Source organism: Apium graveolens, chromosome 10 (genome assembly GCF_009905375.1).
Source record: "Apium graveolens cultivar Ventura chromosome 10, ASM990537v1, whole genome shotgun sequence".
NCBI lineage: Eukaryota > Viridiplantae > Streptophyta > Magnoliopsida > Apiales > Apiaceae > Apium > Apium graveolens.
This window is the reverse complement of record NC_133656.1, coordinates 154,828,279-154,849,768: the sequence shown is the minus strand read 5'-3', so window position 1 is coordinate 154,849,768 and position 21,490 is coordinate 154,828,279. Positions and strand designations below refer to the sequence as shown.

Here is a 21,490-nt window from a genome sequence, read left to right as displayed (position 1 = left end):
ACAATATATGCATCTTAGAATGGCGTATGTATGATTGTACATACACAAAACAATAATGTAGATGTTAGTTTTTTCTTCCTTTCACAATCATGCGCATTTTGGATATGCCTAATAACATATGTATAGAGTCATTTCGTAAGAGATCGGGTAAGAGATGGAAGGGGGGGGGGGGGGAAGGCTTCTCATGTTTGATGCGGATATTTAAATATTTTTTATGGATCTAGAAGTAAATACTGAACTGACATTGCACCATGTTTATTAGAAACTCCGAAAATATGCACTTGTCACGGTTGTATAAATATTTTTGAACAAAACATGAGGACAACCAACTCTCCGGAACCCGGTCTAAACAAACAAAAAGCTGATTATTCAAAGAGGGTACTGACAACCATTGACGGAGAGAACTTGATCATTACTTTTGAGTTGAGAGTTGAGACGTGCAGATGATGATGAAATGAGGACCAGCTCTTGCAAATTAGCTCGTGGCCAAGTAGAGAAGATTCTAGCTCTAAAAATGGCAGGGGATGGAATGTTGCAAATTTAGGCTGTTTCGAATTTAAATTTATATCAGCCTCACTTATCAAGAGATCATAACTAGGTAGTGTACTTTATAATCCCGCATAATCTGATATACTGAACTCATGTACTACATATTTCGTGGGATTCAGGCGTTACAAATAACAATTAGTCTATGAACTTCAAACACTTTTGGCCTAAAATTAGTAGTTCATTTGTGCAAATAAAATTTTGACCAAAGTGCAAATAAAATTTGCCTTGAAGGTTTTATGAGAAAACAATAATAAATTAACATTTATTGATTTAAAGTTTTATATAATTTATTTTTTAAATAAAACCAGAAAATTGAAATCATATGAACTTGTAATCAAATGACTTACCCTGTTAATAACTATTCTTCTTCGCACTCAACTAGTTACATAGAGTATATTACTTTGTCAACTAAATTTTTTCACTCAAGTCTGACGCCCATTGTTTTTCTTGAAACTGAGTATTGAACGAAACATTGTTTTTCTTGAAATTGAGTATTGAACGAAAGAAATTTATGAGAAACGAAAAATAAAAACTTTTCTAAAAAATAAAAAATTTGGCCAAAATATCATAAATAAATGTTATAACTGCAATTTTTTTCGTAAAATAAAATTTGCTATTTAAAAGCGATTATATAGTACAATAACAAGGAAGGAAAAACAAAGTTACAAACTTACTATACAGTTTCCCCGGATGCAACAATTGGGCAGTGAAATTTCCCAAGGCTTGGTCTTAAATAATTGGCAGGTGTAATAAGGGCGTAAATTGAACTGAGTTAATTTTATTGAATCCATCAACCAGGAAGTATAGAATGATACCCAGTATGCCACGTGAGTTTGCGCATTCGCTAGACTTAATTAAGGATTGTTCCCAGTAATATTTATGTCACAACACCCTTGGGCAGCTATAGAAGTGGAGCATTACACTGGTCGGCGACTAAGTATATAAGTGCACCAATTCACGTGTGGTTTGACCCTGAAACGAAGGCAGTAAAGATTGTTACTATTCAGGGAAATCCGGTCAACTTTGGTTCACATTTATACAGAGAGAGTCTCCTACAACTTACCAATGATGAGCAGCTGCAGAAGACATCAGGAGACGAGAAAAAGATGAAACAACAAAAGAAAAGATAATAAACTGTTCTGCCATTAGCGTGGTTTTTGTGTTTCTTTGGAAGTCATTGTCTCGTAATCAGTTCTTCCAGTTTTCCTAAATATTTTTGTTACTTTGAAGTTGTACGCACGGAACTAGGATATTCATTTATATGGTATATTGTATTTCCATATTAAGTTATATGACTGTCACTGTCTTTACAGTGAAGGTACCAAAATCACATCTATTATTGGGTACATAGCTTGAAGAAATTAGGCAAAGAGCACTGTTCAAATTATATATGATTTTCAATTTTACTGACTTGCTTACATATGCTGGAATTGCAGCCTTTAACAGAACTTGAATTAATTAGGAGACTCATGGTTGCATACATCAGATATGGCTCATGCAAATTATTTAGCCAGGACTACAAAATTCTGGACTTTATATATAAGGAACCAAAATTCTCTTGTAACATGCACTTTTAGTTTGTGATTCTCAGTTGATCTCTAAAATATGCTAATTTCTCGAATATGTCTGCAACTTGAACCTTTGTACTGACAAAGTCCAACTAAACTTCTCCCTTCTGAACCAAGTCCCGAATGAAATGATAATGAATGTTTTGAATTTTTGGTCCGAACGTAAAAGATAGATTTTCTGTCATGATTTTTGCTGAATTTTTGTCACATTAAAGGAGAGTCGGATCATTTCTGAACTTGCTTTAAATGGAACAAAATTCATCTAAGCCAAAAAGCTTCAGATGATTTATCTGTTGCTAAAAGATATTTAGCTTCTGCGGAAGCTAGGGCTGTTGTTTTCTTTTTATCAGATGAGAAAGAAATGGCATTTGTACCCTCTGTTAAAACAATCTGCGATTAATACAAATAATCAAACAAGTGTGTGCGTGAGTAAACGAAATCAAACGGAGGAAGAAAAGATATAAACAGAAGAGAGATCCTCGAGTCCAGTTGAAACTGTCTCCTTAAAGCTATTTCGCCTCTCACCGTATGTGCGAGTCGATAGCCTCTCAGGATAAAACGAGGTAGCGGCGGCGTTACGGATAACGAGCACCTTCAGCGAGTTTGAACGGGCACGAAACTATCACCGAGAGAGAGAGATTTGTGTTTAGAGGCGAATATGTTTTTTTGGTGTGTCTAACTCTAACGCCTTAGAGGTGTTTATATAGGTGTAGATAGACTTGTGCGCTACTCTTTTCCATAATTAAATATCATTAATTATGGAATCGGTGTAATACTTGCAAGCTACTCTATTCCATAAATAATCTGAAACAGAATCAGATTAAGTATATCAAGACATACACCATATCAATTAATCTGAAACAAAATCAAATTAATTTATGCCATAATATTTGAGCCAAATTCTAATGGAAAATAATAATTTCCATTATTAAGAGAATATCATCATATCTCACACATCTTTTAGTCATAATGCTCAAAAATATGACTTACCAATATGGGACTTATACCCATATTTTCCAACAATCCCCCACATGGGTGAGATTGGTGATCTTAGTAGCACACACCAGACAGACAGACAGACAGACAGACACGGAGTTTGACTTGGTGATAGTTTCTTCGATCAGATATAGCATACGATAGGTAGAGAATGCTCCTTGAACCTTCGCTCGAGTAAGCATACCGACTTTACTGGTAGACAGTAGACGTGCTTGTCCTTGAACTGTTCGACCGTTTATGTAAACGATGATATACTTATCACTATATCGTTTCTGACTCGTTCAGCTCTCATGAGTATGTCCATTTTGGCCATGGAACATCGTCCTGGTTCTGCAGAAGTTTCTAAAGAATTGTGCCTCGCAATTCTCCTTTGAAGCGGCCCCACTTCTCTCCCACATAGGTGATCTTTATCTTATAGAGTAACCCGCGTTTACTCAACTGAATTCCATACGTTCACTCCTGAACTCCATGTATTCATCAAAGATCATTAAAGGCTCAAAGCTTAACCTCGTACCTTACGGGTCTCACTGTTTCCTCATCATAGGAACAGGCCAGGGGTTACCCCCACAGTGATTTGGTCATCATGATTTAGTTGTCCCATTGAACCAAGTTCTTGAGATCTCCAGTCAGCAATGGTTGGGTGTCCACCATGATGCCGTTAAGCAATAGGCTTAAGGCCCATCCCTCTCGATGATTTCTCAACCACTTCTCTTGATAACCCTTTGGTTAGTGGATCCGCGATATTATCCTTTGACGGTATATAGTCAATAGTGATAATTCCGGTTGAGATCAATTGTCTAATGGAACTGTGTCGTCGTCGTATATGACGAGACTTTCCATTATACATCGTGCTCTGTGCTCTGTCAATAGCGGATTGACTATCACAGTGAATCCCTATTGCAGTTACAGGCTTTGGCCATCTTGGAATATCCTCCAGAAACTGACGTAGATATTCAGCCTCTTCGGCGCATTTATCTAGTGCCACAAACTCAGCTTCCATCGTGGAATGAGTTATCACCGTTTGTTTTGAGGATTTCCATGATATTGCCGCTCCAGCTAATGTAAACACATAGCCACTCGTAGACTTAAGTGCTTTCTTGCTAGATATCCAATTTGCGTCAGTATATCCTTCTAATACTGCTGGGTATCTTCCATAGTGCAGTCCATAGTCTCGAGTTCCCCTCAAGTACCTTAGTACCCTTATAATCGCTTTCCAGTGATCAGCTCCCGGATTACTCGTAAACCTACTCAACTTGCTAATTGAGTATGCAATGTCTGGTCTTGTACAACTCATGAGGTACATCAGACTACCAATTATCCTCGAGTATTCCAATTGGGAAACAGCTACACCTTTGTTCTTGGATAGGTGCAAAGTCATATCCACAGGTGTCCTAGCTTTCTCAAAGTCATCCTTAAGAAACTTCTCAAGGATCTTGTCAACATAATGTGGTTGACTGAATGCGAGACCCTCTGATGTTCTAGAAATTTGAATTCCCAGAATTACATTTGCTAGTCCCATATCTTTCATGTCAAACCTTGATTTCAACATGTCCTTTGTAGATTTGATAACTTTATCATTGCTTCCAGCAATAAGTAGATCATCTACATATAGTGTCATCATGACATAGCCATTGTCATTCTCCTTGACATAGCTGTTCTCGTTATCCTTGTAATAGGCACAGCTATCACATTCATTGATTTTGAAACCATTGGCCAGCACGACCTCATCAAATTTTTCATGCCATTTCATAGGCGCTTGTTTCAAACCATACAATGATTTCACCAATCTACACACTTTCCTTTCTTGTCCTGGGACAACAAACCCTTCAAGTTGTTCCATATAGATTTCTTCATCTATGTCTCCATTTAGGAAAGCTGTTTTCACATCCATTTGATGTACAGTTAGATTACGCATTGCAGCAATAGCAAACATCATCCTTATGGACGTTATTCTCGTTACAGGAGAATATGTATCAAAGTAATCAAGGCCTTTTTGTTGCTTGTATCCTTTAATTACAAGTCTGGCCTTATACTTATCAATAGTGCCATCAGTTTTCAACTTCTTCTTGAAAACCCACTTGCTACCTAATGGTTTGCAACTAGTTGGCAAGTCCACTAATTCCCAAGTATGATTTTGTATAATTGAATCAACTTCATTCTTGATGGCCTCTTTCCACATAGGCCCATCAGGTGAGGTAACCGCCTCCTTATAAGTTTTTGGGTCACCTTCTTCGAGCAAATAGGTCATAAAATCAGACCCATAGGATTTCTCCGTTCGTTGTCTTTTGCTCCTTCTCACTACCCCCACATTTTCGTCTTCACTTTCGTCACTCTCATTATCGTCATCTACAGACTCATGAGATCGTTTAGACGTCGTAGGTTGTTGGTTTCCTGGATTACAGGGAAACATCGTCTCAAAAAATGAGGCATTCCTTGATTCCATAATGGTATTCCTTTGAATATCAGGAATCTTGGATTCATGAACAAGAAACCGATATGCAGTGCTGTGTGGAGGATATCCGATGAAGACACAATCCACAGTCTTAGGACCTATCTTCACCTTCTTCGGTGTAGGGATCAGTACCTTTGCAAGGCACCCCCACACTTTCAGGTGTTGGTAACTTGGTTTCTTTTTCTTCCACATTTCATAAGGACTTACATCCTTATTCTTGTGTATCGTAATATTTAAAATATTATTTGCGCTTAAGATGGCTTCTCCCCACATTGATTGTGGGAGCCCAGAGCTTAACAACATCGCATTCATCATCTCTTTCAGAGTGCGATTCTTCCTTTCAGCCACACCATTTGACTGAGGGGAGTATGGTGCAGTGACCTCATGGATTATACCATGTTGTGAACAGAATTCCCCAAACGGTTCAACATATTCACCTCCACGATCACTTCGTATCGTTTTGATTTTCTCAGTTTGTTGTGTCTCAACTTCTTCCTTATAGATTTTAAATTTATCTATAGCTTCGTCTTTGCTTTTCAACAAATATACATAGCAGTATTTTGTACAATCATCAATGAATGTAATAAAATACTTGTTTCCTCCTCTTGTTGGAGCGAATTTTAAATCACATATGTCGCTATGTATTAGGTCTAGCACTTTGGTGTTCCTTTCCACACGTTTAAATGATGATCTCGTTAATTTTGCCTCAACACAAGTCTCACACTTATGTTTTGGATCGATAGTAAGTTTAGGTATGTATTCTTTTGCACTTAAACGTCGTAAAGTGTCATAATTTACATGTCCTAATCTAGCATGCCATAAATTAGGAGACTCAAGCAAGTAAGCAGAAGAATTCTTCATTTCATTATCGTCCTTAACGGACATTACATTGAGCTTAAAAAGCCCATCAGTTAAATAACCCTTGCCTACAAACATACCACTCTTAGACAAAATAACTTTATCTGACTCTATTACAATGCGAAAGCCATGCTTATTCAACAGAGAACCAGACACAAGGTTCTTGCGAATATCAGGCACATAAAGTACATTCTTCAAAGTCAGATTCTTCCCAGAGGTCATCTTCAGGATCACCGTGCCTTCACCCTCAATGGTAGAAGTTGCTGAATTCCCCATGTAGAGCTTCTCACCAGCATCGGAAGCTTTGAGGCTAGAGAAAACCGCCTTGTCTGAGCAAACATGCCTAGTAGCACCAGTATCAATCCACCATTCACGTGGATTAGAACCGACCAGGTTCACTTCAGAGACCGTAGCACAGAGGTCTATGTCACCCATCTCCTTGGAGATATTCTCTACCATGTTTGCTTCTTTCTTCTTGTTGGGCTTCTTGGGCTTCTTGCAGTCAGAAGACCTATGACCAACTTTATCACAGTTGTAGCACTTCCCTTGAAATTTCGACTTCGAAATCCCTCCCTTGGGTGCCAGTTTTGCCCCTTTACCAGAATTAGCCTTCTTGGGCTTGGAGCTTTGAGCATGCTCCACCATGTTTGCCTTCTCAGTGGCAACGTTAATTTTCTTCTCGGACCCTCTGTTGTCTTCTTCAATACGAAGTCTAACAATAAGATCCTCCATAGACATCTCCTTTCGCTTGTGCTTAAGGTAGTTCTTGAAATCTTTCCATCCAGGTGGAAGCTTTTCAATAACAGCAGCAACTTGGAAAGACTCACTTATGACCATTCCCTCAGCATGAATGTCATGAATGATCACCTGCAGTTCCTGCACCTGACTGACCACAGTCTTAGAGTCTGCCATCTTATAATCAAGAAAGCGGCCAACAATCCACTTCTTTGCCCCAGCGTCCTCGATTTTATACTTATGGTCAAGTGACTCCCATAAGACCTTAGCTGTTGGCTTCGCGCTGTATACGTTATACAACGAGTCAGACAAACAATTTAACACATAGTTCCGACAGATGTAGTCGGAGTGCTTCCAAGCATCAGCAGCATACACAGTCTGCATGTTACTCTCAGCAGTGAGCAACGGTGGTTCTTCCTTAAGGAAGCGATCCATATGCAACGTGGTCAGATAAAAGTGCATCTTTTGTTGCCAACGTTTGAAGTTCGTTCCGTTGAACTTCTCAGGTTTTTCAGCATGTGCAGCAGGCACAGTTGGCATAACAGGTGCAGCAGGCACCACGGGTGGAACAGATGGTACGTGCGTCTGTACTACAGGTGTATGCACACCAGTAGGCACCGCAGGTATGATCGGAGGAGTGAATCCTGCCGATATCTGTCCAAGAGGAACACTAAACTGTCCAATGACAGTGTGTCCCACAGGCACATGTCCCGAAGGCACATGTCCAACAGGCGTTTGACCCCCATCAGATCGTACGATCCGTGCGTTAGGGTTAATCGGCTGCTGGTGAACCCCATCAGATCCAGTGATCTGTGCGTTGGGATCAGCCGTCATGTTCATCGAATCGTTCACAGTTTGGTTCTCCATCGATCTGTTACTCAACAAAACAAGCAGATACAGATGTATCAGTCACAGATGTATATAAAATAAATAGCTTTAAGATTGTGAAAACAATCTGCGATTAATACAAATAATCAAACAAGTGTGTGCGTGAGTAAACGAAATCAAACGGAGGAAGAAAAGATATAAACAGAAGAGAGATCCTCGAGTCCAGTTGAAACTGTCTCCTTAAAGCTATTTCGCCTCTCACCGTATGTGCGAGTCGATAGCCTCCCAGGATAAAACGAGGTAGCGGCGGCGTTACGGATAACGAGCACCTTCAGCGAGCTTGAACGGGCACGAAACTATCACCGAGAGAGAGAGATTTGTGTTTAGAGGCGAATATGTTTTTTTGGTGTGTCTAACTCTAACGCCTTAGAGGTGTTTATATAGGTGTAGATAGACTTGTGCGCTACTCTTTTCCATAATTAAATATCATTAATTATGAAATCGGTGTAATACTTGCAAGCTACTCTATTCCATAAATAATCTGAAACAGAATCAGATTAAGTATATCAAGACATACACCATATCAATTAATCTGAAACAAAATCAAATTAATTTATGCCATAATATTTGAGCCAAATTCTAATGGAAAATAATAATTTCCATTATTAAGAGAATATCATCATATCTCACACATCTTTTAGTCATAATGCTAAAAAATATGACTTACCAATATGGGACTTATACCCATATTTTCCAACACCCTCAAAGAACACATGTCCAGATGTACTCTTGTCATCATCCAAAGAACCTGCCCAATCTCTCTGTGTATATCCAGCCAGCCTAGTTTCTTCATTAGGACAATCTTGGAAGAAGACTGACTAATTGTACTTTATCTGGCAATATATTTGTGAGATGTATAAGTAATTTTTCATCAATGCTTTCTGACCCATCATCAAGTTGTAATTTTTGATTCATAGGCTCATGAGTTTTCATTGGCTTGCAACATTCCATATGAAATTTTTTCAACAAGCCATCAATGATTTTGTGTTGAGACAAAATTTCTTGTGTTGACTTTTGCACCAAGTCAAGATAAATTTTTCTTAATTGCAGGTAATGGAGAATAGATTTGAAGCTAATGTTCTTTACTAGTACTTTTTTCGGATTGCTGACCTTATCTCTTGTAGGGAGGATTTTCTTTCCAAAGGATTTAAACTGAAGCTATAAGATATAATTTGTCGTTTGAAAGATGGACGCGTCTGATAACAAGGTAATTTTTTTTGTAATCTACAGTTGTTGATCAAAAGTTTCGTATCCAATGTGTTTTTTTTTGTTTACAAACCTTTTCCTGTTGAAGTTGTCACCTCTACGCGTTGTGTGTTGGCTTGTGTAGGTTGTGGGTTGTGACTGAGTTAAAGTTTTTCATTATCTGATAAAGTGTGTGTTGTTGGTTAAGTATTTGTTATTGCATTCAGACTACTGATGAATTTGAACACATGAACTTGTTCAAGTTTAAATACTGTAATGAATTAGTAGTTGTATTATAACTTGTTACCTGACAAGATGTTTGGGTATAACATTGTGATGCAGGAATGCACCATAGGCGGGAGAACCGGATCTTTGGAACAGAAGGGACTCAACCTGTTTGTTAATATATTAATGTACTTCTCATTAAACGCTAACTCCCCTTTTGCTTGTAAGATGTAGTTGTTTGCTGACTTTTAGTTCTGACAAATTTCAACAAAATGCAAGTTAGGATTACACATAGCCGCAACCGAGATTACTAAGGAAGAATTAAATGGTATACCGCACCATTTCATTGGAATAATAGCTTCCAGTGCAGATTTCACATACACTGATTTTGTTACGAAAAAATAGATGATCCTGTAGTTGGAAAACTTGTTCCTATGATTGTTGGATGCTCTAATAGCTACATCAAAGCTCTCATAGACAATGAATTTTATAATTTTTGGTCCAAGTACGAGTGCTATTACCTTTGGGCTGATGTTGCAATGTGTGTGCTATGTCAAGTCTTATATGATCGTGTTGATCAGATGGTCGAGAAGGGATTGTTTGAGGTGGGTAGAAATGCTGATTATTCAAAGGGGGTACCGAGAATCATTGCCCGACCAGAACTTGATCATTACAATGCAAGTTGAGACATGTGAAGATGAATAAACTTGGCAAAAAAAGAAGCAGCAAGCTGTATAGGGCCCAATTATACATCAATGAGTGTATATTATTGAATCCATCAACCAGGAAATATAAAAAAATACCTAGTATGCCACGTGAGTTTGCATCTTGGTTTGGGACAAAACAGATTCCCCACTGTGGGTTTGGTTATGATCACGTCAATGATGATTACAAGGTTTCAAGATTATGGATCATTGTGGTAATGGCATGATGTTCATGGTCTACAGCCTAAAATCTAATTGTTGGACATGGGTTAATGAAATTCCCTCTAAAATTCGTCTCGTATCAATGACGGCCATGTTTATACGTGGAACTCTACATTGGTTGGCAGAATCTCTAGAGTTTAATGAAGAGATCATTATTGGTTTTGATCTCGGACTTGAACAATTTACGGAGGTCCCCTTTCCTACCGTTAGTGTGAAATCTTTTCTTCGTGATGGAGGACCCCTTTGCGTCTTTGATAAATATATTAGTTCTCATATGGATGTCTGGATGATAAAAAAATATGGGGCCGAAAATCTTTGATACAGAGCATTTTCCGTGGAGCAATCTGATGCATTTGGATCTGTTGAATTCATTAGACCCGTTGCTTTTTCGAAGAGTGGAACGGGTGTACTCTTAGAAGTGGGCAGAACAAAACTTGTGTGGTATGACCCTAAAAGTAAGGCAGTAAAGAATGTTAGGATTCACGGGATTCTGTCCAAGTTCAGTGCACATCTATACAGAGAGAGTCTCTTAGAACTGACCGAGACTGAGCAGCTACAGAAGCCATCATCAAAAGGCAAGAAAGGGAAGAAAGAAAAGGTAAAAAAATGTTCTGCCATTTGTGTGGTACGTAGTCGTGTCACTGTGTGTTTCTTTGGCAGTCATTGTCTTATTATCTTTTTGTACAAATTTAGTGATTTTCGAATCACACTAGCTAAGACATTAATCGTGTGCACTGAACATTTTTTAGTAGACTAGTAGGTTTTATGAAATATGTCTTTGATAAGCACTATGAACAAACACAAAGCATATATAAAAATGAATTTTAGGAGTATAGTTTTAGTGTTTTCCTGTGTATTGTAGATAAATGCAGTGGCTAAGACTTCTTTTTCTTCTAATTTTCGGTTACATTTACTCCTAACTTTGAATATTTTGTTATTTCTTTCTTAGTTTTTCATATTTTAAATTAGTTGTGAAGGTTTGTTTAGTTTTTTTTTTTAATATGATCTCTGACTCCCTACTTCCTGTCCTAGAGCATAAGACTGGTCTTCTATTTTCCCTAAAACAATGTTTTTATTTTAAATCTTGAGGAATATAACCAGGATATTCATGTTATGTTGTACTGCCATATAAATTTATTTGACTGTCTTTACTGTAATGGTACAGAGATTGCAAATACCTACTGCATTTTAAAAAAATAAAAAATTACTGAGGTATAGAAGGAGTTAACATTTTTTGTTTGGCTCACCTTTTCAAAATAATATGTGCTCTAGTATAAATTTTAAATAGTCCTAAGAATGTGAGACCAAGTTCATGTAGTAACTGTAATTTTTACTTTAAGGATGTTCAAGTGAAATTAGGATATAGTGCACTGCCACATGAATTTATCTTTGTTTTTACTGCAATGGTACAAAGATGACATGTTTGTCAGTTGCATTTTGTTTTTTCAAATGAGTTTAGAAGGATTTATGGAAGTGGTTAACGCCTTTTGTGTAGCTTACGTTTCTCAGAATTACATTGAAATTTTTATCTCATATAATTCTTAAGTTTATTTTTTATTTTGATGTTTGTATGCGTCGATATTTCTATCTTACAAGTAACAAGTCATATAATCAGATAGTAATGTGGGGATACCTAAGTAATCCTACTTAAGCTTTGCCCTACCTTTATCTGTTTGATGTATAGGAGGATTGATGCGTAAATAATACTCTATTCAAGTCCATCAGTGCAGCATTTACTGAAAATTTAATACCAAAAATTTCTTGTCAGCAGCTTCATGTATTCCAGTCGAGAAGTATTATACTAATGTGAAAAATGAACATCTGCTGCGCTTCAGCCACACTAAACTTGTAAGACGGAATTGATGCCCTAAATTTTAAAGGTTCCTCTATGTAACACCCCCTTCTTAAAATAGAAGGTAGATATTACTTAAAATCCAAAACCTGCAAACAGAGCACTAATATATTTCTAACAATAATTAAACAGTCTAAAATCTCCAAAAATAATATTAAATCTCCAAAATATCTAAACCAAAAATATAAATGCTGAAATCTCTAATAAGAAATTAAGTCTAAATATTGATAGAAGTCTGAAATCCTAAAAACGAAATAAAGGGTAGCTCTCCATCACACAGTCCCAGATCCCCCTAAGCACCTGCCAGAAAAAGAATACGGCATGAGCCAAACGCCCAGTACGGATTTGGAATACAATTTATAAAACAAGAGATCAAAAAAAAATAAATAATCAGCCATTTATAATAAAACAAAAATTTTAAAAATAAGTAAGGCTGAAGCAACGAGGGCTAAGATATTTCATACCGAGAGCAAAACAAATAACAAATACACACATCATAGGGTACCTAATGTGTGCAACAAACCAGTTAACGAGTACGGCATATACAACGTCACTGTCGAATCAAATCACAAATCAAACTCTGGGTGCACCCACGTATCCTGAAACAAATATCACAATGGCCAAAGCTCTCCTCCTGAGCTATCAAAAGGATACGCCATGACCAATCACACTGCCATGGAAGTGTCATGCCAATGGTGCCGCAATGACATGGCTGTAGTACCCCTACAGCTGGTTAACTCGGTATACCCTATTTCACTCTAAGGGTTCAAATAAAATAATTTTCACAATTTTAAGAATCACTTGCAGCAGATATTTCAAATATTCTAAACAGATATTTAACAAACATAATTTTAAAGCTCGCAAGATTAAATATTTAAAACTTCCAGAACAGATTTAAAATAATTTTCAGAGATCAAACGAATAAGAACGGAATGAATAAAAATATGAAGGGAAAGAATCAGATATATTTAATAGTAAAAGGAGTAGCACTAAAAGAAAGGGGACGAAATCCGTACCTCATCTGATGGACCATTAAATCGGATTGTTGAAATACGATTGAAAGTGAACAACTTATACTAATTCGAATTTTAACAGCAGATAAGTTAAGGATTTGAAATAATGGTCAACCGAGAAATAAAGTAGATTTAACAAGGATTCCAAAATGATAAGATTCATCAAAAACGCACTGATAACGAATTAGTTATGAATTTTTGAAGTTCAGGTATCACAGCAGAAATTATTCAGGAACAGATTACAAAGAAGGCAAATTTAGACAATAAAGACAATCTGATCTCACTTCTACTATAACTAGACAATGAAAGAGAATTCTCAGAGGTTTCATAATTTATAAAGATCATAATTTTATGACGAATAATGAAGAAGATATGAATTTTTGAACATGAAACAACTATGCTGATAAGTATAAACAGTCCAGAATATTTGTAAGGCAATTTAGGCAATTTAAAAGATTTAAATATATAATGGGTATACCATATAATGAAAGAGAATTTCATAAGCTTTCCAGATTGATATCATGAGTAATTTTCCGACATAAGATCGATTTATAACGAATTTTAGAAGGTATGAAAAACTGTTCACGTCATAAATCTGAAGGGTCACAAAGAATGGATATTTGCACATAGTTAGAGGCTGATTCCACAAAATATGTAAACATGGAAGTTGTAGGTATCGAAACAAGCTTTCCAGAAAATCAAGAATCAATGAATTCCGTGTACAAACGAATAAGTTTTGGATTTTACAACAGATACGAGATGCTGATTTTATCACATACGAATTTCAGCACAAACAAATAAGAAGATGAACATGATATGATTATGAAGAAGAAAAGATCGATTCTCGTACCTTGATCAATCGAATAACACAAGAATAAACTTCTAAGATCTTCTTGTCTTCTCAAACCCTAGCCTCTAAGAGCGGCTCCAATTAAAAAGACATAGAATAGGACATAACTTGTATATATATATATTTATAGGCCCACAAGCCCACAATTAATAGAATCCTATCCCTAATCTAATTAATAATATAATTACTAATTCTATTCCAAATCAAATTGTATTAAAAATTACTATTATTACTAATTCTAATCTATTTCTAACTAATACAAATATTAAATAGATAATAATTAAAATAAAAATACGGATATTACATATATACCCCCTTAAAAAGGATTCCGTCCCCGGAATCGAACGAAACTAAAACTCGTACCTGAATCGAACAAATGCGGATATTTCTCACGAATAGATTCTTCTAATTCCCAAGTAGCCTCTCTTTCCGAATGATTTTTCCACAAAACTTTCACAAACGGAATGGTGTTCTTCCTCAAAACTCGCTCCTCTCGAGCTAAGATAGCCTCAGCTTCCTCCTCACAAGAAAGATCCTCTTTAATCTTATGTAATGGATACTGAACTACATGTAATGGATGATATTTGTAGCCCCTCAAAACCGACACATGAAACACATTATGCACATGAGATAGTTGTGGTGGCAACGCAACTCTATAAGATACTTCCCCTACTTTCTCCATAACGTCAAAAGGGCCAACATATCTCGGACTAAGCTTTCCCTTCATACCAAAACGCTTCACACCCTTACAAGGCGACACCTTTAAGAACACATGATCACCTGGCTCAAATCCCCCAAACTTCCTATGTTGGTCCGCGTAACTCTTTTGACGAGATCGAGCTTCCTTCAGACTTTCTTTAACTTTCTCTACCTTCTCATTAGTAATTCTAACTAACTCCGGCCCTTCGATGACTCTCTCACCAACCTCATCCCAACAAGATGGTGCCCTACACCTCCTACCATACAAAGCCTCAAATGGTGGCATACCAATACTCGCGTGCCAACTATTATTGTACGCAAACTCAACAAGATACAAATATTTATCCCAATCACCTGTCCACTCTAACGCGCAAGCCCTCAACATATCCTCCAATGTCTGAATCGTCCTCTCTGACTGTCCATCGGTCTGCGGATGATAAGCTATACTGAAATTAAGCCTCGTACCCCAAGCTTGCTGGAATCCCTTCCAAAAACGCGATGTAAATCTCGTATCCCTGTCAGAAACTATCGACACCGGCACACCATGAAGTCTAACAATATCTCGCTGAAAAATCTCTGCCAACTCATGAACAGGAGTAGTCTCTTTAATAGGCAAGAAGTGAGCGGACTTAGTGAGTCTATCAACCACCACCCATATAACATCATTCTTCTTGAAAGTCCTCGGCAAATGAGTTACAAAATCCATAGTAATGTTTTCCCACTTCCAAACTGGTATATCTAGCTGTTGCAACAATCCACTAGGCCTCTGATGGTCTATCTTCACTTGTTGACATGTAAGACATTTTCCCACAAATTCTGCTATATCTCCCTTCATTCCACTCCACCAAAAGTGCTTCTTCAAATCCCTATACATCTTGGTGGAACCTGGATGAATAGAAAATGAAGAACTATGAGCCTCCTTCAAAATTTCCTCACGAATCGTCGGGTCTGCGGGCACGCACAATTTACTACCCAACCACATCACACCCTCATCATCGAAATGAAATTGTGTTTGCTTTCCACCTGCCACCTCGGATCTAATAGCTTCCAAACCTGTATCACTCTTCTGAGCTTCCTTAACCCTTGAAACAAGATTCGGTTCCACTTTCAAATTTGCAATACTACCACTTGATCCTCTAACATACAACTCAACACCCAAGCGCTCCAAATCTGAAATAAGGTGCGGCTGAGTAATGAGAGATGCAACACTCCCCAAGTTCTTCCTACTAAGAGCGTCTGCCACTACATTCGCCTTCCCCGGATGGTACTGAATATTTGCATCATAATCCTTAAGAAGTTCAAGCCACCTCTGCTGCCTCATGTTAAGCTCCTTCTGAGTAAAGATGTATTTGAGACTCTTGTGATCAGTAAAGATGTCACAAGTCTCTCCATAAAGATAGTGTCTCCAGATCTTCAAAGCAAAGACCACTGCTGCTAACTCCAAGTCATGGGTAGGATAATTCACCTCATATGGTTTAAGCTGCCTAGAAGCGTAAGAAATCACTTTCCCATGTTGCATAAGAACACACCCCAATCCTCTCTTAGAAGCATCACTATACACCTGAAAACCTCCACTCCCTGATGGCAACACAAGTATTGGAGCTGACACCAACCTCTTCTTTAACTCTTGAAAGCTCTTCTCACGATCATCATTCCACTTGAACTTAATTCCCTTCCTCATTAGCTGAGTCAATGGTAAAGCTATGGAAGAGAAACCTTCCACAAAACGCCTATAGTAGCCTGCCAAACCCAAGAAACTCCTCACCTCCGTCACATTGCTAGGTCTGGGCCAATTAGTAATAGCCTCGACTTTCGCAGGATCCAACTCAATGCCCCTACCAGATACAACATGCCCCAAGAATGCCACTTCCTCCAACCAGAATTCACACTTGGAAAATTTCGCAAACAACTTCCTCTTCCTCAAAATTTCAAGTACAGTACGTAAATGCTCCTCATGCTCCTCTCTGCTCCTAGAGTATATCAAGATATCATCGATGAAGACCACCACGAATTTATCCAGATAATCATGAAAGACCCGATTCATCAAATCCATAAATACCGCTGGTGCATTCGTCAACCCAAAGGACATCACGAGAAACTCATAATGACCATAACGAGTGCGAAATGCAGTCTTCGGAACGTCTTCCTCCCTAACTCGTAACTGATGGTAACCAGATCTCAAATCTATCTTCGAAAAGTACTTCGCCCCTTGTAACTGATCAAACAAGTCATCAATGCGTGGCAAAGGATACCTGTTTCTAACAGTCACCTTATTCAACTCCCTATAGTCAATGCACAATCTCATAGAACCATCCTTCTTCTTCACAAACAACACAGGAGCGCCCCATGGAGACACACTTGGTCTGATAAATCCCCTATTCAACAACTCCTGCAACTGCTCCTTCAATTCTTGCAAAGCAAAATGAAACGATAAAGAGCATAATGAAACGAAATTAAATGGAACACCCATCCTATCATCTACCCAAACTCACAGGTCAACCTAAGTAGGTTTTCTACAAGAAAGAACCTAAGCTCTGATACCATCTCTGTAACACCCCCTTCTTAAAATAGAAGGGAGATATTACTTAAAATCCAAAACCTGCAAACAGAGCACTAATATATTTCTAACAATAATTAAACAGTCTAAAATCTCCAAAAATAATATTAAATCTCCAAAATATCTAAACCAAAAATATAAATGCTGAAATCTCTAATAAGAAATTAAGTCTAAATATTGATAGAAGTCTGAAATCCTAAAAACGAAATAAAGGGTAGCTCTCCATCACACAGTCCCAGATCCCCCTAAGCACCTGCCAGAAAAAGAATACGGCATGAGCCAAACGCCCAGTACGGATTTGGAATACAATTTATAAAACAAGAGATCAAAAAAAAATAAATAATCAGCCATTTATAATAAAACAAAAATTTTAAAAATAAGTAAGGCTGAAGCAACGAGGGCTAAGATATTTCATACCGAGAGCAAAACAAATAACAAATACACACATCATAGGGTACCTAATGTGTGCAACAAACCAGTTAACGAGTACGGCATATACAACGTCACTGTCGAATCAAATCACAAATCAAACTCTGGGTGCACCCACGTATCCTGAAACAAATATCACAATGGCCAAAGCTCTCCTCCTGAGCTATCAAAAGGATACGCCATGACCAATCACACTGCCATGGAAGTGTCATGCCAATGGTGCCGCAATGACATGGCTGTAGTACCCCTACAGCTGGTTAACTCGGTATACCCTATTTCACTCTAAGGGTTCAAATAAAATAATTTTCACAATTTTAAGAATCACTTGCAGCAGATATTTCAAATATTCTAAACAGATATTTAACAAACATAATTTTAAAGCTCGCAAGATTAAATATTTAAAACTTCCAGAACAGATTTAAAATAATTTTCAGAGATCAAACGAATAAGAACGGAATGAATAAAAATATGAAGGGAAAGAATCAGATATATTTAATAGTAAAAGGAGTAGCACTAAAAGAAAGGGGACGAAATCCGTACCTCATCTGATGGACCATTAAATCGGATTGTTGAAATACGATTGAAAGTGAACAACTTATACTAATTCGAATTTTAACAGCAGATAAGTTAAGGATTTGAAATAATGGTCAACTGGAGAAATAAAGTAGATTTAACAAGGATTCCAAAATGATAAGATTCATCAAAAACGCACTGATAACGAATTAGTTATGAATTTTTGAAGTTCAGGTATCACAGCAGAAATTATTCAGGAACAGATTACAAAGAAGGCAAATTTAGACAATAAAGACAATCTGATCTCACTTCTACTATAACTAGACAATGAAAGAGAATTCTCAGAGGTTTCATAATTTATAAAGATCATAATTTTATGACGAATAATGAAGAAGATATGAATTTTTGAACATGAAACAACTATGCTGATAAGTATAAACAGTCCAGAATATTTGTAAGGCAATTTAAGCAATTTAAAAGATTTAAATATATAATGGGTATACCATATAATGAAAGAGAATTTCATAAGCTTTCCAGATTGATATCATGAGTAATTTTCCGACATAAGATCGATTTATAACGAATTTTAGAAGGTATGAAAAACTGTTCACGTCATAAATCTGAAGGGTCACAAAGAATGGATATTTGCACATAGTTAGAGGCTGATTCCACAAAATATGTAAACATGGAAGTTGTAGGTATCGAAACAAGCTTTCCAGAAAATCAAGAATCAATGAATTCCGTGTACAAACGAATAAGTTTTGGATTTTACAACAGATACGAGATGCTGATTTTATCACATACGAATTTCAGCACAAACAAATAAGAAGATGAACATGATATGATTATGAAGAAGAAAAGATCGATTCTCGTACCTTGATCAATCGAATAACACAAGAATAAACTTCTAAGATCTTCTTGTCTTCTCAAACCCTAGCCTCTAAGAGCGGCTCCAATTAAAAAGACATAGAATAGGACATAACTTGTATATATATATATTTATAGGCCCACAAGCCCACAATTAATAGAATCCTATCCCTAATCTAATTAATAATATAATTACTAATTCTATTCCAAATCAAATTGTATTAAAAATTACTATTATTACTAATTCTAATCTATTTCTAACTAATACAAATATTAAATAGATAATAATTAAAATAAAAAGACGGATATTACACTCTAATATCCAATTTCTAGTACACCACTATGCGTTCTAGAATTATGTGCTGCTAAAAGAGAGCACAATAAGCATGGGCTTTAGACTAAATGCCAGAAAGCTATTTTGAAGCACTTAATCAGTGGCCAGTATTAATGTAGTAGTATCGTGCTTCCAGCGATTCCAAGAAAGCACATAGTTTCAATGTTTGCACAGCTATAAGCATTATGCAACAACTACAGATGATAGATTTATAATGCTAATCTTGGTCAAGCAAAAGAGAAGATACCATGTCTCTTTTATTATGGGTATCTTGTTTATTGTTTTTTGCTTTTCTGAGTTTTCATATATGTTGACTGTGGCAGAAAAGGAATTAGGTAAAGAAGACATATTAAGTAGCATGACTATTGAGTATCCTTTTTGTCTCGTCGAACTAGTATCAGATAATATTGTTGCATAACTGAAAAGTTTTAATATTGTTGGTTGACTGTTGTTGATGGGTGGTTTATTCTCTGGGTAATGACTAATTTTCTTCACTGATACTTTTTCCATTTGTTGACAACCTCTTGCAGGAATGATTTTCTTTCAGAGGGATTCAAACTGAAACTTTAATTTACTTGGATGGAAAGATAGATGAGTCGGATTCGGATATTAAGGTTTATTTATTTATTTAAATTTGTAATTTAAAGCTGTTTCCACGAATTTTGTAATAATCATGTTATCGTTTTTGTTTACTCTTGCAAGTTTTGAGTGTTTAGGTCATATTTCATCCATGGCATTATTCTGTTGAAGTGTTCACTCTTGTTAAAATTTGACATCATCGCTGTTTATTAAATATTTAAGTTGTTCGCCAAGTATACACTATTCAGTTCCTGGCAAATTAATTTGGTGGAACATATGAACTTGTTTGAGTTTTGACCGACAAAATATAATGGCATTGAAATAACTTGTATTATCACTTTGAACTTTGAAATATATTCTGTTCTCCCTTGTTTCATTTCTTCACGTTCTTGGCAGGTTGGTTTTAAGGCTATCGGCCTTCCAACTATTTAACCCCATGAACACTAAATATTTGCTTGTGGTTGTTGTGGCTCCTCGAGTACGCCCTTCAATGGCTTTCTAACATGCATGATTCACATTTCCCAAACATCTGGTGTTTGATTCTAGAATAAAAGACTATGTTCGTTCTCACATACGTTAACGTTATTACACATAAAGCAGCTATGTTAGAGGATCTGTTCTCAGAATTTTAAGCTTGGACGGCGTCATTATTACACATACAGCAACGATTGAAGGGGTAATATTTAATTGTGTTAGGAGTTCTAAGCTAAAAAATTCAGCTGATAAAGTTTGGTGTTACTATGTATTTTGATTTCCGAAGATGAACCCAAAACAGATGTTTAAAGGTGTTGCAGTGACTAGTAACATTGTGCATTTTGCTTTCTAAGTTTAAGTTTGAGTACGAAAAAGCTCTATTTTTGTTTTGGTTACCCAAGATATCACTTGGATTTTTAGCTTTATAAAAACTTGATCATTTTATAAAAAGTCATGTCTTTGTTCTGGCTCCATTTCGACTTGTTATGGTAATGGTGTCTGTGTTGGTCTTGTTTTTTCTCTTTTTTTTGTCAAGAGTGTTTTGTTGGTCTTTAAACCCTCAATAATGTTTAGTATTGCTGATGATTCAGACCTGGTCACATTATGTCCGGCTTCTTCAAGATGTGCGATGTGTAATAAATATTCATTTTGTGGAAAATTAATATTAAAACATACTTTTGTAGAATCATTGAAATAATCGTATTTTCAAAAATATCTTTCAAAAGGAAAAATTTCCCTAATTTCACATAATTCATTTTTCCCGTAATATTTGAATTGAGAATCGAGAATGAAATGTATACAAGGAAAAATCAAAATATTTTTGATTCTCGTTAACCATCGTGAAATCAAACTAAACCCATATAAAAAGAATGAAATTTTTGTGACCCATATAAAAAGAATGAAATTTTTGTGATTCCTTGATAGCCGACGTAAACCAAGTA

General features: G+C 36.6%; 2 long non-coding RNA genes across 2 annotated transcripts; one reads left to right on the top strand and one right to left on the bottom strand.

Moving 5' to 3' along the window:
• Positions 1-1,209: 1,209 nt before the first annotated feature.
• On the bottom strand, positions 1,210-9,929 carry LOC141689008 (uncharacterized). Its single transcript, XR_012562227.1, has 4 exons — positions 9,796-9,929; positions 9,539-9,710; positions 8,714-8,879; positions 1,210-1,521 (listed from the first exon to the last, which is right to left on the bottom strand). It is a non-coding gene; the product is annotated as an uncharacterized LOC141689008 (long non-coding RNA).
• Positions 8,876-20,846, top strand: LOC141689007 (uncharacterized). The gene is made up of 4 exons (XR_012562226.1): positions 8,876-9,096; positions 9,171-9,253; positions 9,574-10,980; positions 20,027-20,846. It is a non-coding gene; the product is annotated as an uncharacterized LOC141689007 (long non-coding RNA).
• The last annotated feature ends 644 nt before the right edge of the window (positions 20,847-21,490 follow it).